Here is a 27,490-nt window from a genome sequence, read left to right as displayed (position 1 = left end):
GCCAGGAGGAGCTCAAAAGGCAGGATAAGGGAATGATGGGGAAGGGGAGGCTTTAGTTTTAAAACAGGGTGGTCAATACATGTGACACTGAAGCAGAGACTGAAATGAAGGGAGCCATGTAAATAGATGGGGGAAAAGCATCCCAGGCTGAGGGAACAGTGAGTGCAAAGGCCCTAAGGCAGGAATGTGCCTGATAGGCACCAAGAACAACTAGATCATTGTGAGGTGGGTGGAGGGCACTGGAAAGGATGTCAGAGAAGTAGCTGGGGGGGACGGGCAGTAAGCATGGGAAGCGAGTAGATTTTGTTCTAAGTGTTCTAACCTTCCAGAATTGCCCCAATGCCTCCAACGCGCTTCTGGAACTGGGCTTGGGACACATGGGGAATTGAGGTGGTACTCTCTCAGGAGTGTAGAAGTTGCCCATACGGTTCCTCACATTTCTACTTTCATTTTCAGCGCTTTTCAAATTGTGAGTTGGAAAATTTGAGCAGTGATGAAATCAGTATAGTGAGTCTCAACCATCACTGAAACAAATGAAGGAAAAAGAACAGAGTAAAATTGAAAAAACATATTGAATGACTCAAAGGTGGTTCAGCTAAGTGTTCCACAAAACTTTGTTTCAGGTGTGTGTGTGTGTATCCCTCCTGGATCATGGTGTGAAATATATGTCTTATCAGAGACTGCAGGTCCAAAGGTCAGGAAAACAGCTAATCCAGATGCCCCCTCCCATAGATCTGAGACCTTCCCACTCATTCCACTGGCCACCCGGGCATCTACAAATACACACCCACTATGGTGAAGACTGCTGTATGTTTCCCCCAACCATTTTCTTTCCCTGGACTACATTTCCCAGCATCCCTTGTAGCTGGGTGTGGTCACATGACTGAATTCTGGCCAACAGAACGTAGGTGGAAGTGACATTCGTACTTTCCAGGCCTGGCACAAAAGACATCCCTCCACACTTCTTCACCTACAGTGGACTCCACAGACTTAGGGGAGGGCAAAGCCACTCTAGGGAAGGAGTCTGGTTCTCTCAATGAGTTCACATGAGGCTGCCCCACCAGAAGCACCCTCACTGGTCTATAACATGTGTGAGAAAAATGCTTTGAAGCCACTTAGTACACTGAAGCCACTGAGAATAAAGGGCTTATTTGTTACAGCAGCTAGCATGACCTGTGCTAACTTACACACCCCCCAAATGAAGGTTGGTTAACTCAGCAGCCTGCTAAACGAAGAATCTTTTGCTGAAGTTCCAGAGAGGAGAGGAGAGGAAACTGAGTCTCTGGATGCCTCACAGTACAACAGGTGTGCCCAACTCAGAAAAGCCTAGTGAAGCATCAGGGCCACGTTCAAGGCCAGAGATTTAGCATCCACAAAATGCGTTCTAAGCCACGTCAAGTTCATATTTTGAAAAGAAACATAAGCTCCATGGGAATTCCCTGGCGGTTCACTGATTAGGACTCAGCGCTTTCACTGCCTGGGGGGCCCAGGTTCAATCCCTTGTCGGGGAACTAAAACCCCGCAAGCTGCGTGGCGTGGTCAAAAAAAAAAAAAGAAAAGAAAAGAAACATAAGCTCCATGATGAAGGGTCCAAGTTGCATCTCGAGCCCAAGACCACACCAATAACAAAGCCCTCATTTAGAAATCGCCATTACCATAAACGGGGTACCGGGCTTCCATGACAACCATGTACGGTGGGTACCTCTATCCCTACCTTACCGATGAGGAAAGCTGAAGCCTACAGCTAACCTGACGACAGGAACTGCGGTTCACCACAGGCCACCACAGTGCTTAATTCTACATGACCCTGGAGGTGGGGGCCTGGAATAGATCAATGAGGGTGAGGACGCTGCCTGCCTCATCTACCACAGTGCCCGGCACATGGCAGGAATGCAGGAAATGTGTATGTTCATGTTGCATTCATGAACAAACAGCTGCTCTTCTCCCTTTTTACAGATGAGGCAATGAGGCCCAGAGAGGGCAAGTCACTGACTCAAGGTTACCCAGCAAATGAGGGAACCACATTTCAGGTAAAGTTCAGACCCCCACCCCCCACAAAGCACTCACTGTGTCTCTTCTGCCAGCCTGTTCCCTAGTGTCCCTCACACTAACCCAGGGCCTGATCACACCAGCTTTTAAGCCTCGGGGCCCTTTTTCTGCTCTTCCCAACTTCCTCTCCTCTCCCCGATTAACACACTTTCTTTTGGCTCATTCACATCCTCCCGGGTTCCTCATTCACGAAATATTCATCCATTCAGCAATTAAGGCTTGGGATATGTGCTGCGTGCCAGGCTCTGTTCTAGAAGCTGGAGGGATGGCTGTGAACAAAACAGAGATCCCTGTTCCCGTGGAGCTTACATTTTTGAGGAGGGTTAGGAGGGAAATAAAGAAAGAACAATATAACAGATTATACTAAGTATTTACAAATATTTAATTTACATGTATTTAGCTTTTATTTATTGAATAAATACTTAATAGATATTAGAATATATATGTCATGTATAGAATTATCAATATTTAAAATACAAATGTTATAAAAGATTATGACATGTAAAATCAATATAAATGTAAAATAAATATTATGTCAGAAGTTGCTAAGTGCTGTGGAGGAAAAGCAATGAAAAAGAAGGACAAGGTATTTGTAATTTTAACTAGAGTAATAAAGGCAGGCTTGACTGAGGAGGGGAGGGAGGGAATCACGGAGCAAAGGAATAGCAACCGCAAAGGCCCTGAGGTGGATGCGTGTCTGAGTCAAGGAAGGAGGCCAGTGAGGCTGAAGCGGAGTGAGTAAGGGGGAGAGTAGTTAGTGGGAGATGAGGTTAGATAGATAGATAGAAAGCCAGGGGTCAGATCATGAACTAAAAATAATATCAGCTAAAAGGCAGAAACAACCCACGTGCCCATCACCTGAGGGTTGTAGAAACAAAATGCGGTACAGCCACGCACTGGAGTATTATTCAGTCTTGGAAAGGAATGAAATTCTGATACATGCTACATTATCGATGAACCTTGGCAACATTATGCTAAGTGAAATAACTCAGACTCAAAAGGACAAATATGGTATGATTCCATTTAAATGAGACCATACGGGACCTCCCTGGCGGTCCAGTGGATAAGACTCCGCGCTTCCACTGCAGGGGGCACGGGTTCCATCCCTGGTCGGGGAGCTAAGATCCCACATGCCGCAGGGCACAGCCAAAAGATAAAAAAATAAAATAAAATAAAATTTTTTTTTAAATGAGGTGCATAAAATAGGCAAATTCATGGAAACAGAAAGTAGATGAGAGGTTACGAGGGGCTGGTGGGAGGGGAGAACGGGGAGTTATTGTTTAATGGGTACTGAGTTTCTGTTTGGAATGACGAAAAAGTTCTGGAAATGGATACAGGTGATGGTTGCACAACACCATAAATGTACTTATTAGTGCCACTGAACTGGACACTTAAAAATGGTGAAAATGGTAAATTTTATGGTATGCACATTTTCCCACAATTAAAAAGCAATAACAGCTAACGTGTTGCATTAGATGTATCAGGCACTGTCCTCAAAGCTTTACGTATGTTCATTCATTCACCCCTCCGACAACCCAATAGGGGAGGTGCCTTCTAAACCAGTGCTGCCCCCCAGAAAGGCGATGCAAGCTACATATGTCATTCTAAATTTTCGAGTGGAAAGAAGAGGTGAATTTAACATATGCTAATTTCAAGAATACATTTTATGTAATATGATATATACAAACAGGATCATTTCAACGTGTCATCAATATAAAAATAGTATTAATGGGGAGTTGACTGTTTTCCCTCTTCCTTTGAAGTCTTTTAAATCCAGTGTGGGTTTTTTTTTTTTGACACTCAACAGCTACCCAGTGGTTAGTGCACTGGTGAGCGGAGTTCTTGGGCTCTGAGCAGAGAAGGGCCGTGAGCTGACTCAGGTTACAACAGGGTCCGGTTGGCTGAGTAAGGGAAATAGCCGGTGCAGGGCAGGGGATGGAGGGAGCCCCGGGAGGAGGAGACTGAGATGGTCCAGGCCGGAGGTGATGGTGGCTGGACTGGGGTGGGCGCAGCGGGGGTGGGGAGACAGGCCAGACGGTGGAGATCTTCCATAGGCAGAGCTCACAGGCTACACTGCTGGACTGACGGGGTGCAGAAGACAGGAGGATAAGGGGCATCCACACAACAATGTGACTAAAAAGGGCTTAAGATGGTAAGTTTTATGTCACGCGTTGTTTATCACAATAAGAAAAATTAAAATTGGGAGTTCCCTGGTGGTCCAGTGGTTAGGACTCGGCGTTTTCACTGCTGCAGCCTGGGTCTGATCCCAGGTTGGGGAACTAAGATCCCGCAAGCCGAGCAGCAGCCATAAATAAATAAATAAATAAATAAATAAATAAAATTTAAAGAGTCAAGGATGATGCCAAAGTACCTGACCCAGGCCACTGGGAGGATGGACCGCGATGGTGACAAACTGGAGGGGGCAGGCTTTACTTTTGTTTGTTTGTTTGGGGGGTGGGGGTGAGGGGTCCGACGTGTTAAGTTTGAGGTGCCTCTGAGACAACCCAGTGGAGGGCTCGGCAGAGCGGGGCGGGCTGGAGACAAAAGTGAATAAAATCTGCCCTTAATTCCTCTCCTGCCCATTTCCAGGGCCTGGCTTCTCTCTTGGTTCCCTTGACACCGTGTCCAGCCGTGCAAGGAGCATCCTATCACAGGGCAGGCCCCAGTCTGGCCCATCATCACGTTCCCCCTTCCTCCCTCATCACCAGTCACGGCCCAGCACAGCCTCCAGGCTCCCAGCTTTCGGGGAACAGGCTTCCAGAAGCCTCCCTGCCCACTGCTACCACCCACCCGGCTTCCTCGCCTTTGGAGCCCCTCAAGGCTCGATGCGGCTGCCTATTCTGCATCGTCTAGCGAGGAGCGCGGAATCTGAAGAGTAAACACCATCCAACATCGCCAAACAGTACAGGCAACATGCACCCTGCGGGGTGGGCAAGCGCGAGACAGAATACGTATTCTAAGAGGTCCAAGAGCCTTTATTCAAAACCCTTGAGGAGAGATGCTTTCCGAAAAGCAGATTCTTTTTCAGACTTTGCCAGGTGCTGGGATGCGCACCTGTCTATGACGGAACACCCACGACCAGCTCTGAGACGCCACCCAGGAATCAAACACTAATATTTCTGCAGCCAAATGTATGAATATTCCCATGGCGAGCAAAGACAGACTACAAATAGCTTGGCTTTGGGTCAGGTCCTGCTGCCTGTTGAGTCACTGCGGGCGAGCTGCCGTTATCATTACTGATGGAGGTGGTGTTACTGTGATAGCACGCCTTGCTCGCTGGTTGATCTAAGAAGGGAAGAGTCTTGGTGCTAAGCCCAAGGCTCCCCCAAGGCCTGGAAGCAGGGAGCCCCTGAGCTCAGGTCAGACAAACCTGGCTTCAAATCCCTGCTCTGCAATTTCCTGACCCCAAGCAACCGACCTCATTTCTCTAGGGGTCTCAGTCCTGGGGGGGGGGGGTCTGGAAGGATCTGGCTGTTGCCTATAATCCTTAAATCAAGGCCTATAAGCCTTAAATCAACAACAATGACAACAACAACAACAGCAATAATAATAATAGTGGCTAACCTTGATGGAACCCTACTCTGGTCCAGGAGGGCCCTGAGCTCCATGTGGCCACCATCTCATTGCCTGACCCTCATCACTCTTCTGAGAAGCAGCTTCTACTGTTATTTATCCTCTTTTAACAGAGGCCTGGCGCAGCTGGCCCGAAGAAGGAGACAGCTGGGGCTCCAAGGCCAAGTCTATCTGCCACAGGGCCTAAACGTGTCCAAAGCATGGATCATGCCTGTCCCTAGGTCAGGCCGACCCGTTCCAGATGCTGATCCCCTCCCAACGGGGATAAGTCAGTCAAACAACAACCCGTGTGCCGTCTGCTTCCTGCTGAACCCTCCCAAACAAGCCCCAAGGGGGAGGTACTATTATTTGACTCCTTAGCTGTACCTCGATATGTCCCACGTGGATGGGGAGCCCACACATGCGGTCTCCAGGCCAATACAGTCCATGTCTTGGTCCAGCCAGAGCTCACACCAGGGCTGTGCCAGGCCTCCTTCTGCCACCTAGAATAGCCTCTGGCCTCTCCTTTTTTTGTTCCTCTGAAAGCTTCATCTTCCTTTGAGCTCAGAGGCCGCTCCAGAGACTGCCCTGCGTTTCCAGGACCAAGAGTTATTTAAGTAGCAGGACTTGGGCTGATTCTCGCCAGCATCTCTAGGGCCTGGCACCAAGCAGCCACTCAGTAAATTCTGGCTGCTGTTTGCAAGGGATGAGAACAGTGAGGCCTTTCTGGAATGCCATTTGCCAGGGCCTCCTCAAACCTCAGCACACGCTTCCCTTTGCCTTAGCAAGTCCTCTTCCAGGAATCTGGCCAGTAGAAACTCTCTTGCACAAGCAACTGCAGGTGTGGATACAAAAATGTCAGGTCGGGTCACTCCCCTGCTCAAAAGCCTGCCATGGCTCCCATCTCACTCAGGATCAGAGCCCAGGTCCTGGTCAAAGACGCAGAATGGAAACTCTAGGGTAATAAAGAGGTAGCATGAATCAGCTCTTAATGGAGATAAGATGGAAGGCCAAATTACTCAATTAATCTAAAGGAGGCAGGAAACGAGAGAATAAGGAACAAATAACACCAGAGATAAACCAAAAATGAATAGTAAGATAGAAGATTTCAATGCAGCCACATCAGTAATGAGGGCAAATACAAATGGTCTAACCCTGCACCGTCCACTCAGAGAGGCCTCATGTGACTGCCCAGCCCTGGGAACAGAGCTAGTCCAACAAGATGTTCTGAGTGGAAAATACACACTGGATTTCAAAAAGTCAGTGTCGGGCGGAAGGGGGGAAACACTCTACAACATGTGTTGGCGAGGATGTGGAGAAATCGGAACCCTTGTGCGTTACTGGTGGGAATGTGAAATGGTGCAGCCACCGTGGACAAGAGTGATTCCTCAAAAAGTTAAAAAGAGAATTACCAGATGACCAAGCGACTCCATTCCTAGGTATATATCCAAAAGCATTGAAGGCAGACTCAGATACTTGTATGCCAATGTTTATAGCAGCGCTATTCGCAATATCCAAAAGGTGGAAATAACCCAAGTGTCTATTATTGGATGGATAAACACAGTGTGGTCTATTCAGACAATGGAATAGTATTCGGCCTTAAAAAGGAAGGAAATTCTGATAGATGCTATGAATGTGATGACTATCCTTGAAGACATTATGGTAAGTGAAATAAGCCAGACACAGAAGGATAAATACTGTATGATTCCACTTATATGAGTGGGAAGTGGTCAAATTCATACAGAAAGAAAGTAGAATGGAGGTTACCAGTAGGTGGTGGGAGAGGGGGATGGGGAATTATTGTTTAAGGGGCACAGAGTTTCTGTTTGGAAGGATGAACAAGTACTGGAAATGGATAGCGGTGATGGTTACACAACATTGCAAATATACTTAATGCCACTGAATTGTGCACTTAAAAATGGTGAAAATGGGAAATTTTATGTCACGTGCATTTTACCACAATAAAAAAGACTGTAAAATATCTCATTAGTGACTTCTAGATTGATTACATGTTGAAATAATAGTATTCTGTATATAACAGGTTGCATAAAATATATTCACATTAATTTTCCCTATTTCTTCTGTGGCTACTAGAAAATTTTAAGTAACGTATAAGTGGCTAGGATTTTCTTACTGGACGGCACTGGTCTCAACATTCCAATCATCAAAAGGATATAGACTATTTGCTGTCTGCAAGAGACACACTTTAAATGTAAGCACACTTTAAATGTAAAGACATATATAGGCTCACAGTAAAAACTGGAACCAAAAAAAAAAAAAATCCATAGAGTAGAGGTTAAACAAATTATGGAATACTACTCCTCCTTTAGTTTGCTAAAAGAATGGGTTCTGTGGGGAGGGGTGGGGGACGGACAAATTGGGAGTTTGGGATTAGCAGATGCAAACTATTATATACAGAATGGATAAACAACAAGGTCCTGGGACTTCCCAAGCGGTCCAGTGGTTAAGACTCTGTGCTTCCAATGCAGGGGATGTGGGTTCGATCCCTGGTCAGGGACCTAGGATCCCACATGCCTTGGGGCAACTAAGCCCGCACACCACACCTAAGCCCGCGTGCCGCAACTACTGAGCCAACGTGCTCTGGAGCCCGCGTGCCACAAATGGAGAGAAGCCCATGCACCGCAGTGAAGATCCCGTGTGCCACAACTAAGACCCGACACAGCCAAAAATAAATAAATCAATTAATTAAATAAATATTTAAAAAACAACAAGGTCCTACTGTATAGCACAGGGAACTGTACCCAATGTTCTGTAATAAACCATAATGGAAAAGACTATGAAAAAGAATGTAAATATATATGTATAACTGAATCACTTTGCTGTACAGCAGAAATTAACACAACATTGTAAATCAACTATACTTTAATTAAAAAAAAAAAAAGAGTGGAGTTCTAGATTGCTGCCATGGAAATAATTCTAAGACATTTGTTCAAGTTAAAAAGCAAGGTGTAGAATAATTCATGTGGTACGTGTGATAAAGAGGAAAAAAATGTATGCACAGAATAGAGGGGTAGAAAGAATGCATCCAAACTCCTCACAGAGGGCTCCTCTGGAGAGGGCAGGACAAGGGGACAGTTTCATAGTGTTATATATGACTTTTTTCCGTGTCTAATTAATTCATACAGATCTGCCCTCAAATTGGCAAACCTCAAAGAGTTAAGGAATCTGATCTTAGCCTCGGCATCCAGTGCAGGGCCCTTGAAGCAACTCGGAAATCGTCCGGAAACCACTCTACCCCTTGCTACTCAAAGGAGCGGCCTCAGTGTCCCCTGGGAGCCTGCTAGAAATGCAGAGTCTCAGGCCCGCCACAGACCCGCTGAATTAGACCTCGCATTTGAACAGGCTCCCCAAGGGATTCGTGTGCACGTTCAAGTTTGAGAAACTGTTGATCTGCAACACAGCCCAATCTGTCTGCACAGATTTAGTAGGTACAGACTAAAGGCTGGTCAGTGATAATAATAGCAACCACCGTGATAGTAACAGCAACCAGCACTTACAACAGGCTTATTAAGTGCCAGGCGGTACCTTATCTCAATGAAACTCCACAGACATCCCACCATGTCGCAGATCATCTCGATCTACAACCCCATATCTGCAATTCCAACCTCCAAAAATCTCTAAAAACCATCCCTTTTTTTTCCCCTTTACTCATTGTGGGGCAAAAGCTAACCTGCAATGACTATCCTTATGTATCCTCCTTAGTGTAAAACAGCCACAGATATATTAGCAGCAGGAATAGTATTTGCTGCAGAAATCTTTAGCCTATTTGGGGAAGGGGAGCTGCCCTGCCTGGCTGAGGGCTGTTCCACCTCATCCAGCCTGCGCTGCGGTCTGAAATATTCTGAATGTTGACACACCTCGGAAGCCAGTTACTGCCATAAATTTGCAGCACATCTGTTGACATGTGACGTCATCTATGAAACCTCCGAGAGGAAGGCATCAGGTCCCCCCTCGCTGATGGGGAAACTGAGGCTGCGAGAGGTGGTGGGTCCCTGCTCCAAGTCCCGCAGCTGCCTCCAGGCCAGATCTGCCTCCGGGGTCCTGACCCCTTCCTTGCAGGTCTCCCCATCAGTCACCCACCCGGGCTCGCTCACAAACTCACAAACACATCCGAGGAAGCCGGGGGCGCCGCGGTTATGTTAATGAGGACACCACAGAGGGTAAAAAGGGAAAGAGGAGGGTGGGATGGCACCCTGCTGAGCCGGGGCCTCCACTGGCTAAGCTGAGACCCAAGCTGTATCCCAGGGCAAAAAGCAGAGTGGAGGGGGGCAGGGCAAAGGCAGCTTCCTGACTGTGGGCTTTCAGTCCTGGTCCCTGTAACAAGCAAACAGTGAGGCTTTATGGTGAACCTGGGCTTTGGGGCCAGACTGCGCCCCCCGGGGTGGGGTGGGGGATCCCCTTTAGCAGATGTGTGACTCTGGGCAAGTCACTTAACTGCCCAGTGCCTCAGTTTCCTCATCTGTAAAATGGGGATGCTCACTGCACCTACCTCCTAAGGTCCTAACGTGAGTAACTGAGTCAGGACTTGTGAGGGCCCTAGACTGGTGCCCATGGCCGCATGGGCTGTTATTATTATTGTTGCTATGGTCATGAGCTGTGGAAAGCTCCTAACTGGATCCACAACACCCCTGAAATCCTCCGCCAAAGGTTGGGATGTAGAGTCAAGCGTGCGTTTCTCTGGGGGAAAGGTCGGAGGCCTCCGAGCAGGTTCCCCAAAGGACTTGAGCCCTCCTTCCCCCACACTAAGGACCACCTCGTGCTCTTAAGACCTTGCCCTGGAAAAGATAAAAGGCGGCTGCCTCTCCCAGCTGGGGCAGGACGGCCAAAGCTCTCGCCTTCCCAACAGCTGGCAATACCACCGGCCTCCCCCTCTCCTGCCCCCCGCCTCCTGCCACCCCTCCTGTCTCCAAGCAGGTTTGCACCGGCCTCCTGAACTCCTTCCCAACTGCACAAACATCTTTCTTCTGCCTTCACACCCCTCTCTTCCTCACCTCCTGACCTGTAAGGAAACTTCACTCTTGAGCCCAACCCAGCACACCCCCTCCTCCCTCTTCTTCTAGAATCTTCCTTCGCTCCTTTCCTTTTCTCTAAGCCTGCTCAGATCCTAAAAATCTCTAAGCCTGGTCCCTCATTCATGCAGTGAATCTGAGTCTGGACGCATTCCCAGTCAGGTCCGGCGGATGAATCCTCACACAGAAATAAACTGCGTGACATGGAGGAAGTTGGACAGGGTCGTCAAGGAAGGCTTCCCAGAGGAGGCGGTACTTAAGCAGAGGCCTGCAGGACAGGACGAGGAGCCCAGAGACAGGAAGGAATGGGAGAAGATCATGGCAAGCAGAGGCAAGGGCAAAGGTGGGGAGGCAGGAACAAGCTGGGTGCGGGAAGAAAGCAGGGTGAAAGGGCAGGAGATGAGGTCAGGGAGATAAGCCCAGGCCAGACTCATGGGGCTCTGTGGGGGGAGGTGAGGGTTAGACTTTCACCTGAGGGCACTAGGGAGCCATAAAGGGTAGCAAGATTTTTTTTTCCATCTCTGGCTGCCAAGAGCTCCATCTGCCTGCCTGCCTTCCGTCCATCCATCCATCCATCCATCCATCCATGAAGCCATCCTTCTCTCATGACTCCTCACCATATTCCAGTCTGGCTTCCGCCCCTACATACCCATCAAACCCAGGAAATCTTTGCTTCCAGAACAGCCGCATCCAACCCAGGAAGCCTGTCCTCAAGTCCGTGCAAGTTAAACCTTTCTAAAAACTCTCCCACTTTGTTCCTGAGATACTGATTGTGCCTGATCCTGCCCCTCCTCCCTCTTTCTCTGTTTTGGCCAAAGAAGCTCCTACCCCTCCCTACACGTGGGTGGCCGCCTAAGTTGATTCTCCACCCTCTCCTGTCCTCTCCCTGGGGAATCATCCCCATCCCTGGGACTTCAGCGATCACTCCGTGTCACCGTCTCTCACTCGTGATGCCTCCAGTTCATTCATTCATTCCGTCTGCACCTCACCACCAGCCGAGAGGGTGCTGGAGCTTTACTCTCTGGGATTTGTGTTCCCCAAACTATAGACACCACTACAGCATCTCAAGAAAGGGCACCTGCATCCACTCAGTTGCTCAGGCCAGTGACTTTGGATCATCCTGGACTCCCTCCTTCTCTTACCTCCCATCAACAAAACCAAAGCACCCCAGATCTCAGCCCCAGTGAAGCTTTCCCTGGCCTTTGTGCAAAGCATCCCAGGTTTTTCTCTGCTGGAAATGGCGTGGAGCCCAAAGCCTGCCCCCAGAAGCCCTCTCCTCCAGGAAGCCTGCCCTGATGCACCAACATACCCCAGAAGCAATGCCTCCTCCTGGCCTCCACCAGCCCAGCTGACACTCCTGAGACACTGATCTCACCTTGCAGGGAGAATGGGTGTGTTTGGGGCTTACCCCCGTCCCCTGTCCCGAGTGCAGAGCTCTGAGGCCCGGCACAAGGGAGGCCTGTGCTATGTGGGTCTGAATTAACCAGTACGATGCGCCTGGATTCAAATCCCTGCTCTGCCAGCAGCTAGCTGTGTAACCTTGGACAAGGCACTTCACCTCTCGCTGTAACAGGGAGAGGAAGGCAACCCGGGGGTCTGGCCCCGGGGAAACTTCTAAGCAAACCATGATAACTGCACCGCACGGAGTCCCACAGCCAGGAGAAGCAACAGACAAGATGGCCAAGTAGCAACACAGGAGGCCTGAAAGCGGGTGTTGGGCGAAAAAGACTCAGAAGGAGAAATGCAGCAGGATCCTCTGTAGAAAGCCAAAATCCACCACACAAAGCAAACAATTTGCCAGGGCACAGAACAATTTGCCAGGGCACTGGGCCAAGGAAGGGAATGGGAATACAAGGGAATTTTATACAGATATATATATATATATATATATGCACTTGCATATATGTGTATATAATATATACATTTACTATATGCCTATTATACTAAGTTTAAATTTACCACTAAATTATTACATAAAGTATAATAATATGTAACATATATTAATGCATGTGTGTGGGTATATATATTTTACTGTTCATTTGCTTAAAGCAGACTTCTGTTAGGAACTCCCTTAAATAAATCTCCCTGTTCTGCTACTTAGTCTGGCCGGGGGCTCTTCAGGCCGAGAAGTTGGCTCAGCGTCCCCTGTGACCAATGCAGACACAGCTCCCTGCCCCTTAAAGGTCGCAAAGAAAAAACAGGACTGCGGAAGGGGGACGGGCTCGGGGAGGGGCAAGGGCCGGGCAGATGTCAGGGAATTCTGCTGGGCCAGCTAAGGAGACAGAAATCCGACAAAGAAAAACAACTCCTCACGAAACAGCTTTGAGACCTTAGGTGGCAAAGCACGGGCAGCCCGGAAGGGCCACAGAAACCAGAAGGCAAAGACGGATCAGAAGTTTCCCAGACATTTTTATCAACTTCGAGACCTGAGTCTTTCCCCATTTTAGCATCTCGGTAAAAGGAGGCGTAACTTACAGCCAATGGCTTGTGTGAACACAGCATGTGTGGCTTCCAGTCGTGGCTGAACTGAGGAGGGCAGCACCTGAGCGCGCCCCTCCAGCCTCAGTCTCCCTGCTGAGCAGCGGGCAGGCCCCAGTCCTGACCTGCCCCATGGGCCCTGATTCACTCCCTCTCTGAAGACGCTTAGGGAGCGAGTACTGGGCAGTGGGGAGGTGGCTAGGGCAGGATGGGCAATGTCCATGGACCAAGTGTCAAGTGCAGTTGGGAGACCCATGGCTGCCTGTCCTGGGTGAGGGGTCTGCCGGTGGAGCTTTGCCGCTGCAGGCAGAGCTCTGCAGCTTTGAGGGCTGGGCTTCCTGAGCCAAGGAACCACTCAGGGGTCGGGCTTGATAAAAGTGGTGGGGGGATGGGCCCGGGGCGGGGGGTGGGCAATGAAGGCAGCTGAGCCTGGCTGGGGGCCTCTCGGGCCCCACCCACCAGGACTCCCAGGAGATGCGTGGCACCCCGAGATTGGCATTTTTGGTGCTTTGGAAGCAGGTGGGTCACACTTTTTAAGAAACAGAAGAGCGACTCCAAGCACAGGCTCTCTGCTCCCTTTCTCCATGCCTGCGACATGTCCATCCTTCAGTCAGTCAGTCAGTCAGTCAACAAACATCTACAGGATTCCTACTGCACACCAGGAGCTGAGAACACGGGGCACATCATTTCCCTCCTTCTGTAGTTTATAGAATCTAGTGAGAAAGCCAGGCCTGAAGAAAAGCTCACGGGACACCTACATCCCAATGGGGCTACGAGGGGTGGAGCAGTGAAGTGGGAGAGCATCCCTAGGCCAGAGGCCGAGGCTGGGAAGGGCACCCAGGGGAGGGGCGAATGGGATGACGAGACTTCAAGGGGGGGCGGGGGGGTAGATTTCTCTCTCCCGAGAGAAAGGAGGTGAAGCCTTCCCAAGGACTCCTGCTCAGTGATAAAAAGGCTAAATCTCCAAACAGTGATGCTGAGCTGAGGTCTCAACCCAAAGGACCACACAAGTCCGCGAGATTCAAGAAGAGGCAAGGCAGGTCCACAACAGGATAAACGAGCAGCGGGCCAGTGACCCACTGCTCTGGGAGGGGTTGTTGACTGTGAAGGGGCACAAAGGAACTTTTTGGCTGCGATGTGAACACTCTGGATCTCGATGGAGTGTGGATTACACAGGCTGCTATGGTCTGGCAAGACTCATGGAGAAGCACCCTTAATCTCTGTGTATTTCATTGTATGCCAATTACACTCAATGAGAGGATGGGGGAGAAATACATACATACATACATACACACACACACACACACAAAACTTTCTGTGAAAGGGGATGCACGTCCACAAAAGCGGGAGGGCACTGGGCACATTCTGGGGAGAGACGTGAGGCCACCGTGGCCAGAGCCTGCTAGGCCGAGGGGAACCTGGCCTGAGAGGGTAAAAAGCTGAGAGCTCTTCCGGGGGCCCCCGTCACCTAGCCTGGAGGGCTTGGTGTTCGAAGATGGGTGAGGTGCCTTGAAGGTCAGGAGGGAGGTTACAGTCTGGCCAACTGTCACAATCATCCCGTGAGCATCTGTGAGCATCAGCCTGCCCAGTACCACATAGTGGACGAGAGGCAGGGCGGCATCCATCCTCTGGAAAGTGGGCTCCAGGGACCGTCGATCTGCAGGTGTCCTGGAGGAATGGACCGCCCTTCACCTCCAAGCTGCGGAGGCCACCGGGGCTCCCTCCAGGGCCCCAGGGGTCATTAACGAGGGTCCCACAGCCATAGAGATGTTCCTCCCTCACTCCGCACCCAAGGCTGCCAGGATGGGACATAGGGGACACAGGAGGCTGGGGGGGGGAGTTACCTAGAAGTCAACAGCCCCCTCCAGCCCCTCGAAGGACAAGAAACACTTTGAAGGAGAATTACAGAGGATGGAGTGAGCAAAAGGAGGGGATTAAGGCAGCCAGGCCTGGTCAGGGGCTCCAGGGATATAACCCTTCCTCTGACCCTCCTACCCCTGGAAGGAGCGTTTGGTTACAGCCTCCAAGGAAGTGATAACTAACTACAGTTACAATGGTGACCGCTACCTTCTGCAGGGCGCTTACTCTGAGCCAGGCACTTGCAAAACACTTTTCCACTCAGGACCTGATTTAACTGATGCAAAAGCTCTTGAAAGAAGCATCGATTTATTATTCCTGTACTTCTGGTTCTCTAATCTGGAATTAGAGAAAGGAAGTAACTTGCCCCCAAGTCACAAGGTTAGAAGGGGCAGAAAGAGGACTCGAACCCGGGCGGCTGACCCAGTAACCCCTCACTGCCGGGGTCATCTGTCCATCCCCCTGCCACTGGCCCACCTTCTCTGACTGTGATTTCTGCACAGAATATCAGAACCCACATCCAGGCATAAATCCCCAAGCCCATGTGATCAGAAACAGCCACCCACCAAGGTGCAAAGCCTGGGGTGGCCAAGACAGGATGGCAACACAGATCAAGGACAACCTGACCAAAGTTTACTGCCTGCAGCCTCGATTTCCCCAATCTATGAAATGGGCCTAATGTTTCTTCCATCACAGAACAGGATAGAACTCGGAGGTGATGAAACAGATTCTGGATACCAAAAATAATACCACCATTAGTAACGAGAATGATACAGTTGAACTGATATGATATCTGGAATTTGCTTAAACGTACTCCAGCAGAAAAGGGAAAAGAAAGTGCAGGGTGGCGCGGGGGGTTGGGGGGGCGGGAGGAGGGATCAGCGGAAAATTGGCGAAGCTGGCGATGGGTACACAGGGGTTGATTATTTTATTCTCTCAACTCTTGGTGGGTACTTTAAAATTTCCATGATAAAAAGTGAAAATAATAACAAGCAAAGTGAATTTTCACCGCACTCCTGCAAGCCAGGGCCTGTCTTAAAAGCTTTCTACATCTTCACTCATTTAAGCTTCACAAAGACCCCATGAGTTCTGTTACAGATGAGGAAACTGAGGCCCAAAGGGTATTTGTTGCTTTGGAACCTTCCCTCTGATTAAAATGCCAACATTGACTGCCCGGGGTTTTAGGGGAAGGAGGCAAGAACGCGGGTATCTAATTCCATGGGAGATTTCTCTCCATCATCATCATCATCATCATCATCATCATCATCATCACCATCACCATCATTACCATCATCACCACCACCACCACCATCACAGCCACTGACATTTTCTGAGCAGTTGTGATATGTCAGGCACGGTGTTAAGCACTGAACATCCGTGAGCACACAGGTAGGTCTCCCATCACAGCCGTTCTTCCAGATGAGGAAAGCGAGACCCAGAGCAGGACAGCCCCGTCTGTCCCCAGGGCCATGCCGCCGCAGCAGCCTGCCCTGTGCCCTCCGCTGCTGTGCGGTTTAGAATGCCAACAATGTTCCCTATGTGCCTTTCAGGAAGACAATGGAGAGCTTTCAGAGTGGCGAAGTCAGCGTGGGGCCCACAGGAGAACAGTAATCATAGTGAAAATAACAGCAACATCAGATGCTGCTTCCTGAACGGCTACTGCACGCCCGGCTGGGGAAGGCAGTGCCTCCTTCGGCCCTCACAGCCCACCTGCCAGGGAGCCATCATGGGCCCATTTTACAGACAAGGAAATCGAGACCCAGAAAAAGATCGCTTGCCCAAGGTCACACTGCAGGTAAGTGGAAAAGCCAGCATTCCCTCCCCTGCCTGCCAGTAAGGGGGCTCACAGCCCAGAATTAAGGGGTTCCTGACCTCAGGAGACAGAACTGCCATAGAATGACAGATGACACCTCCACTGAATGACTCAGCTAGGCTACCCATGCACCTTGATGGGTATTATTTAATGCTCACGACAGCCTTTCCAAAAGTAGGTACTGAGGTGAACCCATTTAACAGAGGGGGCAACTGAGGCCCAGAGCCAGCAAGCCCCCTGCCTGCATCCATTCAGCCAGCAAGCAGCAGAGACGGGATTCGAATCAACAGCACCCACACCCTTGACCTCCACACCAAGTGGCAAGCACACGGTGCAGGCCACGGGCAGGAAGGAAGGGGCAAGGAGGTCACAAGAGGCAAAGACAATGGATGGATGGGTGGGATGACTTGAACAGGAGGGGAAACGATTTCCTTCAAGATACAGCTCCACAGGTGCCTCCTAAGAATGACCGAATGACAAATCGCAGGCTCTTGACCCAGCAATCCCGCCTCCAGGAGTTTATCCCGCTGGCATACCCACTTCCCAGTAAGACAAATGGATGCATGCCCTCTAACTCTGCACGCTGAAACTTTAGGAAACACCTCCATATCCGTGTTGAGTCAAGGAGGATTTGCCCACACTGAGGAATACAACACAGCTGAGAAAAAGCCAAAGAAACCTCTCCATGTACTGTGCACATCTCCCAGGGAGATGAAGTGAAAAAAGCAACGTGCAGAACGATGGGAAGAGGGTGCTACCATCTGTGCAAAATAAATATTTTTTAAGACATACACATGTATATAAATGTGTGCGCACAGAACATCAGGATTGAGGCGGTGCTCTGGGGAGGCGAGTTGGGGGACCAGGGATGCCCCAGAGGGTAAAGGGGGAGACTTACTATGTTTGGGATTTTGAATTTGTCCCATGTGGATGTATCACTTAGAAAAAAAGAGAAAGAGAGAAAGAAGTTGCTTCCCCCTTGGAGCCTTTGCAAACCACCCAGACAGAAGGCATCAAAGTCCCCCAGCAGCCTTGAAGACAACACTTCTCTCTAGCCTCCTCCCGGATTGGGTCCCAATATCATAACTGGGCCCCAGGGCCGGGGCACACAGTAGGCCCTCAGGAAGTTTCATCGGGAACAATTAAAGACAGACAGGCCCTCTCTCCAGCTTCTCCTGCCAACAGATCCCCCGCCACCATGAATACCTGCAAACTCAGGACACAAAACTAATTGTCGCCAAACTAGAAATGTCTTAGAAAACCTTCTCTTTTCCCGTTGGGGGATCTTGCATGCCACTGAGACACAAAGGCTTCAGTCAACGGGAATAAAACTCTAATGGTGGTACCCCAGGCAGCGGAGAAGTCTAGGGAAGGAAGGAGGAGGGAATCCTTGGGGACCAGTCAACCAAACATTTCCCATGTGTCTCTAGTGTGACACATCCTACGCTGGGGAGCCAACTCAGACAGGCCCTCCGCCCTCAGAGAGCGGGGACAAACTTGGATATGACCCGGTGAAAAAGGGGGGCAAGTCATTCTGATTGGGGGGAGAACGTTTTACATCATGGATGTAAAACAGGCAACTTGCTGTTTCCACTAAGAGTCAGGGAGCCTGGTGAGGGAAAGACCCCGGAGAGACAGAGGCAAGAGAACCATGCCCCCCACCCTTCTCCCCTGCAGGGCGGGAGAGGGAGAAAGGCAGCCCCTCACTGCTTTCCAGGCCCAGGCCGGCTAGAAAGGAATGCCATGTTTTCCTGTTTCCAATTAACTTCCCCCCACCAGCAGCCCTCTGCATTCTTGAGACCAGGAGTCAAGACAGCCATGGGGGAGAGCTGGGAAGGCGGGCGGGAACTCTGATGGTGGCGGGGCCTGGGGCTCAAAGGTGACCCCCCCAGGACCCCGGGGTACCCACACACACCCCAGGACCCTCCTGCCAGGCCCCCTGGGCTTGGCGCTGACCCCTGGACCCTTTCACAACCTCTCAGAGGGGAGAGGGGGAAGACCCCACATCCCCAGGGAAGGTTGGGGAAGGCCCCTGAGGCCTCTGGGAAGGAAGCTGGCATAAAAGGGGGGCAGGGCATAGGCCTGTCACTCTTGGGCCTCACACTTCCCCCCTTTTCCACCCCCACCCTGCCCCCCAAAATCAGTTCCAACTTTCAGGAAGCACTCATCCTAGAGAGACCTACAGCCCCTCCCCTCCTGTCCCCGCCCCACAGGAATTATGATTACCTATGATGCCTGTCACCTCAGGAAGGTATTTGTAGGGTGTCCCTCCAAGTGTTAGCCCCTCTCCAATCACACCCCCCCACCCCGTCCCTGAAGTCTGGGCTGGAGTCCCCTCTCAGCCATAGAACAGGTATCCGCTGGACTCAGTTTCCTCATCTGTAAAATGGCAAGATCGCCCGTATTGCCCCCCTCACTGGGGAAGCTGGGCCCTCCCCAGCCCTTCCCCCTCATCTCCCCCCCAACCGGCCAAATGTGTATTCGGCACCCGTAAGTGCTGAAGGGGTGGGGTCCCAGAGAGCTGGAGGCGGAGTGTCACCAAAGTGGAACTCCTTGTGGGCCCTCACCCACCACCACAGGGAATTCCTCCAGGGTAGATGCCTTTTGCCATTCACCCTAAAATACCCAGCACCCAACTTTCCTCCCCACCCCTACAGGCCTGCCATATCCCCGTATGCTGAAGGAAAAATAAAAATAACACGTTTGGATAAAACTTTCAGTCACCGCAAGGTCAGTTAAGGAAGCTCTACTGATCCCCACCTGCAGATGAGGAAACTGAGGACTAGTGAGTTGAATCTAGTGCCTGAGGTTACAGGGTGGGGCAGGGAGTCTGCCGCCCAGGCCGAGGGGAGAACGGGCAGGGGAGTTCTCTGCCAGCTACATCACGGCGCCACGGAGGGTCACGGGGCAGAGCGACGACGAAGGTCCCCGGCAGCTCAGATTCCCTCCCAGCGGGGCCGAGTCCCAGTTCAGGTAGAGCAGGAAGAGGATGACAGAGGGGCCACCGACCAAGTGCCCCCCAAACCCCAGGCAGCAAGGCCTGGGGCCCCCCCTTCTCCTGACTCCACACCTCCAATCCTCAGCTCCTGCAGGCAAACGCTCTGCTCCAGCCACAGGTGAAAGCATCCTGCCCTCAGCCCAGCTTCCAGATGCTCCTTACCCCTTCCCCAAACGAGCACTGGGGGGGGGGGGGGAAATTCAGCCGCTCCTTCCTGGTATTATCTACATTTGAGACTCAACTGAAGTCAAACGGACAAATTGCCAAAGAGGGGTACAGGAGAACCTAAGAGTTTTGAGCTGAGTTGGAAAAACTTGAGACGGTTACAGATTGGGGCTGTGTGACCCCGGGCAAGTCACTTAGCTTCTCTGAGCCTCCATTAGCCTGTCTGCAAAATGGGAATCACATAACTGACCCAACTTCCTCCTCGGGTGGTGGCCAGTGGGTAGCGCACCTAACAGTAGCCAATCCCTAATGCTCTCTGGGTAGGAGATGTTATTTCCGCCTTCCAGGAGTGGGGAAGCTCTGGGGGAGGGGGGTGTAGCTAAGCACACCCCTTAAGTCTCACTGGACGCTGGCACATGGGAAGGGGGTGGTTCCTGAGCTCCCCTGTTCTCCCACCACCCTAGCAGGTCGGCGTTGACTGAGGCCCCCATCCCCACCCCAGGTGAGAGGAGAGGTTGAAAGCACAGAGCACTTCTCAGAAATCTCAGGCCTTGAAGTCTGGGGGTGTTTCTAAAAACTGTTTCCCTGACAAGAGCCCTGGGAAAAGAGGGGTGAGGGAAAAGCAAACCCTCAATACATCCCCAGATCTATACTATCGGAGGGCTATGTAACAAAAGGGGCTGCCTGTCCGGACAGAAGGCCGAGCACGGGCAGGAGCCCCCGGTCCGGGTACACCAGAGGGCTGGGACCTGTCACCCCGGCCTCCGGGGAGAGCTGACACAGCGGCCTCTGACCTCACCTCCCGGGAAGTTCAGCTGCTCAGAACCACAAAGCAAAACAAAGGGGTGCGGAGAGGAAGGAGCCGCCGTGCCTGCCAATCACCGCTGCCTCCCGAGCCCGCCCGCGGCTGCTCGCCCCGCTCGCCGCTGGCCGCGGACCAAGGCCTGGGCAGCCCGCGGTCCCTGGTCTCCCCGCGGCCGCCCGTGACAGGAGCCGGAGAGGCAGCCGAGGGGCAGCGAGGGATGGGAAAACCAGATGGCTCCATCCCTCCTCCCTCCTCCTCCATCCCTCCCTCCGGGTGCCCGCGGCCCGGCCGCCCTCCGCAGGGGCCCGGGGAGGCCTCGGGCCCGGCTCGTCCGGGCTCACCACAGGGAAAGGGCTCCCTTTGTCTAAAGGTCACCACCCGAGCGCGGTGCCCGGGCTGGGCCTGGTGCCTCCCATTGCTAGGCCGAGGGGGTGGAGATGGGGGGCCGCCCCAAATCTCGGAGGTGACAGGGGTAAGGCTCACCTCCCTCCTCCCCACCCCCCGTAACGGCCCCCTCCGGGAACAACCAGATAGCGGGGGCGGGGGTTAACTCCTATCATTGCTGGGGGGTGGGGGACCAAGTCAACTCCTTTCATTGTTTCGGGGCGGTGGGGAGGAGGAGACCCAGTGGCTTCCTTCCGCATCCATCCCTCCCCAGCATGCCGGAGGCCCCGTTTCTCCCCGGCACCCCCGGAGGGATCTGAGGAGGGAGCGCAGGGGACGGGCGAGAGGGGGAGATGAAGCCTCGCCAGCTCCGGTCGGGAGACCACCATCCTCTGCCCCATTGCCCTCTTCTTCCCCAAAAGACAGGGGGCAGGGCGAGGGGAGGGGAGGGGGGGCCCCCCCGGGCCGGGGGAGGGGGTCTCCCCACCCCTCCCCCCCGTGGAACGTTAGGTCTCGTTTTTCCGCCGCTCCATTGTATCCCCGGCAGCCGGCGGGAGGGCCGGGGAGGCACCGGGCGCCGGGTTTGGGCAGGGGAGCCCGGGGTGGGTGGGGGGGGTCCCCGCAGGATCGGGGCGGCGGTGATGGAGAGACGCGGGGGGTGAGGGAGGGCTGCCGGGGGTGGTGGGCGCCGAACAGAAAAAGAGGCAGCGGGCGATGCGCCCCGGTTGGGGGGCTAAGTGTGTGAGTGTCGGGGGGGTGGGTTCGGCCCCGGCTCCGGCTCCCCCCACACACACCCTCGCCGCCAACCCCCACTCCCCCCTCGCTTTTGCGCCCTGTCACAGCCCCGACTCGCAGGTAGAGAGAGTTAAGAGATTTAAAGAGAAATTGCTACATTGTGAGAAACTCACCCTGATGTTTGAGCAGCCGTCGGCGCGGGGTCTCCGAGACGGCCCCGCACGGGCTGCAAAGGGAGGACCCAGAAGGGGCCGACCGGCCGGGCCGGTCAGCGCACTGCCTGATCGCATGGCGGCCGCCCGGCAGCCCCCGCCAGGCCCCTGCCGCCGCCCCGCGCCGCGGCCCGTGCGCCCCGGACCCGCGCCCGCTCCGGGCGGGACCCCTCGGGTTTGCAAAAAAAAAAAAAAAAAAAATTTATTTTTTAATTACATGCAAAAGAAAAAAAAAAAAACCTTGCAGGTTTTGTGTTCCACCCCCCCCTTTCCTCCTCCTCCTCCTCCTCCTCCCTCCGCCCTCGCTGAGGGACGGGCTTGGAGGAGGCCCCGCCCCGCGACTCCGCAAACCAGCTTCGGCTCTGGGCGCCGAGCTGCGGGCCCGCGAACGAATGGGAGGCTGCGAACGCCCCGGGAGGGTGACCTCCGCACCGGCACCGCCCCCTCCCCAGCCCTAGTCCCGGGGGTTCAGGGGCGCGCCTTCCCAGGCTACGGTGGAGTCTGCCGACTGCATCGAGCGATGCTCCGGATTAGGGGGAAAGGCTAAAGGGATTCGCCCTCCCGTATCCCGGGCGCCCAGCCCGGCTGGGGAGCGGGCGCGGTGCCCCCTGGGCGCGCCCCGACGCGGGGGATGGTCGCCGGGCGGGAGGACGCGACCAGGGGGAGCGCCGAAGGTTCGGAAAGGTAGCGGGAGTCGCGGCTGGAGGAGAGGGGAGGCCCCGCAGGTGGAATCGCGAAGGAGCCGGGAGTCGGAGCTAAAAGGGTGGAAGGCGCGGGTGCTTTGGGGCTACTGGCCGGGACCCCGAACGCGGCTCGCTCACTCACCTCAATCGGTCTTTTGAGCTGCTACGCCCCGGGGAGGGTGCCGGGGACGTGGGTCCGACCTGTCTTAGAGCTTCCTCGAGGCCTCTCGGGCCGCGCAGATGGGACTCCCAGAAGCCCCGGGACGCCTCGGTGGTGTTGGGTCTGTTTCCGCCCCGCGGGGCCGTGTACGCCTTGCGGGCGTGACACTTCGATTCGCGCGTTCGTTCAGGGAACGCTTGCTGAGCGCCTGCTGTGTGCCCTGCGCCTTGCTCGGGGCCCATCGAGCACCTAGACAGCTCGGAGCTACCTGCTGGGGCGCACAGGCCAAGGGGACTTATATTCTGGTCTCTTCTTACCTTCTGTTTCCCCGGTGCCCTGGAAAAGCCATGTGTATACCGAAGCAGCTCAATAAATGTGTGTTGAATAAATGAGTGATTGAGACCTATGTGTTTTAAGCTTTAGAATTGATCCTGGCATCTTGGTGGCACTACGCATATTATTTAAGAGACCACGGAGGTTAAGCGCCCTGACTCAAACCAGTGAGCCCGTGCTTCACATCCTGCCACTTCCTTTGCTGTGTGACCTTGGACAAATTACTTCACCTCTCCGTGTCTCCATTTCCAAGAGGAAATAATTAATAGGCCTCATTTTATAAGGTCATTAGGAGAAAATGGTCTCATGGAGAGCAGCATCTGACAGGAAGTGCCAGATAAGTACTGTTATTGTTGACTATTATAGAAAAAGGAAACTTTATCAATTCCAGAAGTGAACACGTGTTGCCCCAAACATAAGACAGTGGTCAATCTATAACTCATATAGTAGTCATCCATGGCCCACTGAGGTATGTGATCCTTCCAGGAACAGCAACATACAAAGATATTATTTTTGTGCAGCTTGCCCTTCTATTTGCTAAGATTGAGCCACTGGGCTACACCTTGGGTATTCATTTATCTGGGTGCCATTTTTCCAGTCTTCACCAAGAAGAGACCTCCAGGAACTCCCACCCTAGAGAGCTTTAGTTATTCCCACCTTGAAGTGTAGAAAACGAAATTGACTCAGAGAGGGGAAGCGTTTTGCCCAAGGTCACACAACCGGGTAGTGGGACCTGATCTGAGCTGGGTGGCACTGGTGTCTCTTGTCATAGCTGCCAACACTGGGGGACTCGGAACTAGGGAACTGACTGGGGTTCAAAGGTAGCAGACCTGAGGCATTGCGAGGGGTGACTGTCCAAGTTCATTCATTCATACAGGAAGTATTGTTTATGGGTATCTAGTGTGTGCCAGGAATATAGCAGTGACCAAGAACACCCTGGTTCCTGCCCCATCGCTACCTCCCACCCCCATTCCGCAGCTCACAGTCTATTAGGGGACACAGACAATGAGCAAGTAAGCAAATAAGTCACTTAGCCTCAGTTTCCCCTGCCCTCTGTAGCAGGTTCCAGGCTTCTTAGGTGCATTATGGTATCTACCCCACCCCACCCCACCCAACACACACCCCAGAACAGTGCCTGGCACTTAATAAGTGCTCAAAAAAGATCTGCTGAACAATGAGATAATACCCACCCTTCCACAGGCATACCTGACCTCTTAGGAAGATGGTCTTGAGGCCAGGGGGGCTGGAATGGGCATGGGTGTGAAAGAAGCCCCCGATCTAGCCATGGCTGGCAAAGCCCTGGGAGGTCAAATGTCCAAGGCCAGAGGAGGGGTCTATATGGGCCCAAATAGGAAGAGACCTGCTATTCTTTAGGGGACGACACACCCCTTCCCTTTGAAAATCAGATGCAAGTTGTCAGTTCCAGGTTCAGAATTGGGTTGGCAGTGAGACCCAGATAGGTTCAGCAACTTGCCCCAGGGATACCCAGCCAGGGGAGGGACTAATCCCATATGTTCTGTTACCGAGTCACCTGATGAACCTGGGGCAAATCACTTCTCCAGCTCCTCCATTTTCTCATCTGTAAAATGGGACCGTATAGTCAGACACCAAAATCCATCGCCCCCCAACATTTTATTCTGAACATTTTCAAATATGGAAAGGTGGAAGAAATAGGATAAATACCCACCACCTAGATTCAACCATCAGCATCCTACTCTACTAGCTTAATCACACATCTGTGCATCTATCCATCCATCAAATCCATCTCAGTTTTTGATGCACTGCAGACATCTGTTTATCTCCCCCAAACACATCATTAAGCTGGTAATCCTAACTAACTCCTTGCTTTGATAAACACTCTGACAACTGTTAATACCAACCCCCTGGGCCAGGCGCTGACTCTCATTTAAACCTCAATTCTAACTTTTTTGTGTGGAGAAACCAGAGAGGGTAAGAAACCGGATCAATGTCACACAGCCGGGGAGTCAAACCCAGCTCTGTTTGTCCCCAGAGTCCAGACGTTATGACGGCTATGGAAAGGATGAAATGGGGCGAGGCACATAGAAGCTCTTATGGGACAGGGACAGAGCAGCATCCAGATGTGAGAAATTAGGACGGGAGAAGATGCACCCACCTTTTCTCATCTACCAAATACACTACACCCCTGTGCTCAGCTGGGCTCTGGACACAGGGTCCTTGCTGCCAATATGGAACTTAATCCCATATAGGTCACGATATTTCCTCTCTCCTAACATAGGTCTGGGCAGGAGACAGACACCTCACAAATATTTGCTAAATGAGCTTGGATTTCTGAGCCCCTCATCTCAACGTTTAATGGACTGTTTTAATTATAACCGTGCAGCTGAAAAGGAACAGCCGGAAACCCATTTGCTGTGGAAAGTCCAGGACACTGGAGAATTAACCTGCCCTCTCCCAGGGGCTGTGATGCCTTGTTCCACTTTTAGCCCACCAGCTCCAAGTCCCCCTGGTCTTCCCAACCCTCCAGCCCAGAAACCTCCCCTCCCCCACCCCCAGTACAAGCGCATTTTCTATCCCCTCAAATTTCTAGTCTTTCCCCACCCCACCCTCAGCTCTCCCAACCAGATCCTAATACCCTTTATCTCTGAGTCCTACACCTACCCGTCCCACAGCCCAGCTCCTACCCTGAGGGAGCCTGACCAGAGCCTGGCCTGATTCCCGTTTCTCTACAGAGGCGTGGTTTTCCTTTTTCTTTCTTTCTTTCTTTCTTTTTTATTTTTTAACAAGTTGTTTGTGCCTCTGAAAGTCAAAACAACGGCCATCGCGGCTCCTCCCTCGCACCCGCAACTGCGAAGTCTAACACTTGGCCAACCCAAGTTCTGTTTCTTGATCTGGCAAGATGTTTCCACGGGTGTTTTTCGTTTTCAGTTGAGCAGCACGCTTAGGATCCGTGCACTTTTCTGGAGGCATGTAACACTTCAATAACAAGAAGGAACAAAGCAAGAAAAAACCTTGCCCAAAACACCCCTGCGGTCCCTCCACTTCTCGTTCAATCCGACTTCAGGGGAAAGTTTTCATCAAAGACCTCTCCAGGATCCGAATTCTAGCCGCCAGTAGGGGAAAAATAGGAGGACTAGGAGGGCACTGACTCCGGAGCGACCTGCGCCCTCTGACCGCGCCCTTTAAATATGGCTAGTACAGCAGGACAGTGCTACCCCAGCACGCAGCTACGCTGGCTCGCCTGCAGCGCCAAGACAGCGAGCTGCGGCAAATCAGGCAGCTACAAGCCCACCCCGACCTTGGGTCCTCAGAGCGGCAAGTGCGGGGGGCGGGGTCTAGTCGCCCATTGGCCCATGCTGGGGGCGGGGCCACATCTCCGTCCCGCCCCCATCCCCCGCCTAGTTAAATAGGCTTCGCGCCGGCCCGGGGAATTATTCATCGTGGGGCGGGGCCTGGGTTTGTTTACACGCTGCCATTGGCTGGATTTGAATCGGCCCGACTGCGGGCCGGCCGCGGGGCGGGGCGCCAGAGGGCTCCGGCCTGCGCCTGACAGCTTCAGCCAGGCAACCCACATAAGACGCGCCGCCAAAGCACTGGAACCCTGGAGATGGGGATACTCCAAGTGGAGGCTGGCAGCGGGGGCGGGCAGGTTGAGGCTTCCGCAGGTTTCTTGATAAATGCTAACCAAGGGGGTAGGGAATATTGTTTTTGTTTTCATAAAAAGTAGTAAGGATAAACAAACCCGAAAACAACCTAGCTGTCCATGGATAGGGGACTCATTAAATAAGCTGTGGTCCGGCCCACAGGGGGACATGAAATAACCGTAAAATGAGGAAGTAATACATGAACCGACGCGGAATAAGCTATGAATTCAGTTAAGGGGAAAAGGCAATGAAGGAGGAAGAGTGTATGATAATTTAAAGGGGAGGTGAGAAAATATAATAAGCTTCTGCTTGTTAAATGCACAGAATATCTTCGAAAGCAGAAACAAACTGGTAACTGCAGCGTCTGTGGGGAGGGAGACCGCGGTGCGTGGAGGGTAGATCTGTTTGGACCTTTGTAAAGTTAGAAACTTGTAAACAAAAATATTAAGTTCTGAGAACTCTCCCTTTTCATCCACGTACCTCAAAGCAACGGCCCCTAGGAAAACTCTTGACTTGGCTATAGAGGCCATGGACCACCGACCTGCGCCCCCTACAACCCACAATGGTATTTGGGGAATTGAGCTGCTTCACGTACTCAGGACCAACAGAAATC

The 27,490-nt window shown here is 52.3% G+C and overlaps 1 protein-coding gene across 4 annotated transcripts in view; it reads right to left on the bottom strand.

The window, feature by feature from the left end:
- Positions 1–22,088, bottom strand: part of BICRA (BRD4 interacting chromatin remodeling complex associated protein) — a 74,216-nt gene extending 52,128 nt beyond the window's left edge. For 3 of the 4 annotated variants that reach the window (XM_061173376.1, XM_061173378.1, XM_061173379.1), the window contains exon 1: positions 22,040–22,088. The gene's annotated coding sequence lies outside the window, so the exon portion shown is untranslated. Of the gene's footprint in view, positions 1–5,988; positions 6,082–22,039 lie in introns of those variants that run through there. The other variant, XM_061173377.1, reaches the window with a different exon arrangement.
- Positions 22,089–27,490: the final 5,402 nt, after the last annotated feature.

This window comes from Eubalaena glacialis, chromosome 18 (genome assembly GCF_028564815.1).
Source record: "Eubalaena glacialis isolate mEubGla1 chromosome 18, mEubGla1.1.hap2.+ XY, whole genome shotgun sequence".
Taxonomy (NCBI): Eukaryota; Metazoa; Chordata; class Mammalia; order Artiodactyla; family Balaenidae; genus Eubalaena; species Eubalaena glacialis.
Note: the sequence above shows the minus strand (reverse complement) of the source record. Positions and strands in the feature narration are given on the sequence as shown.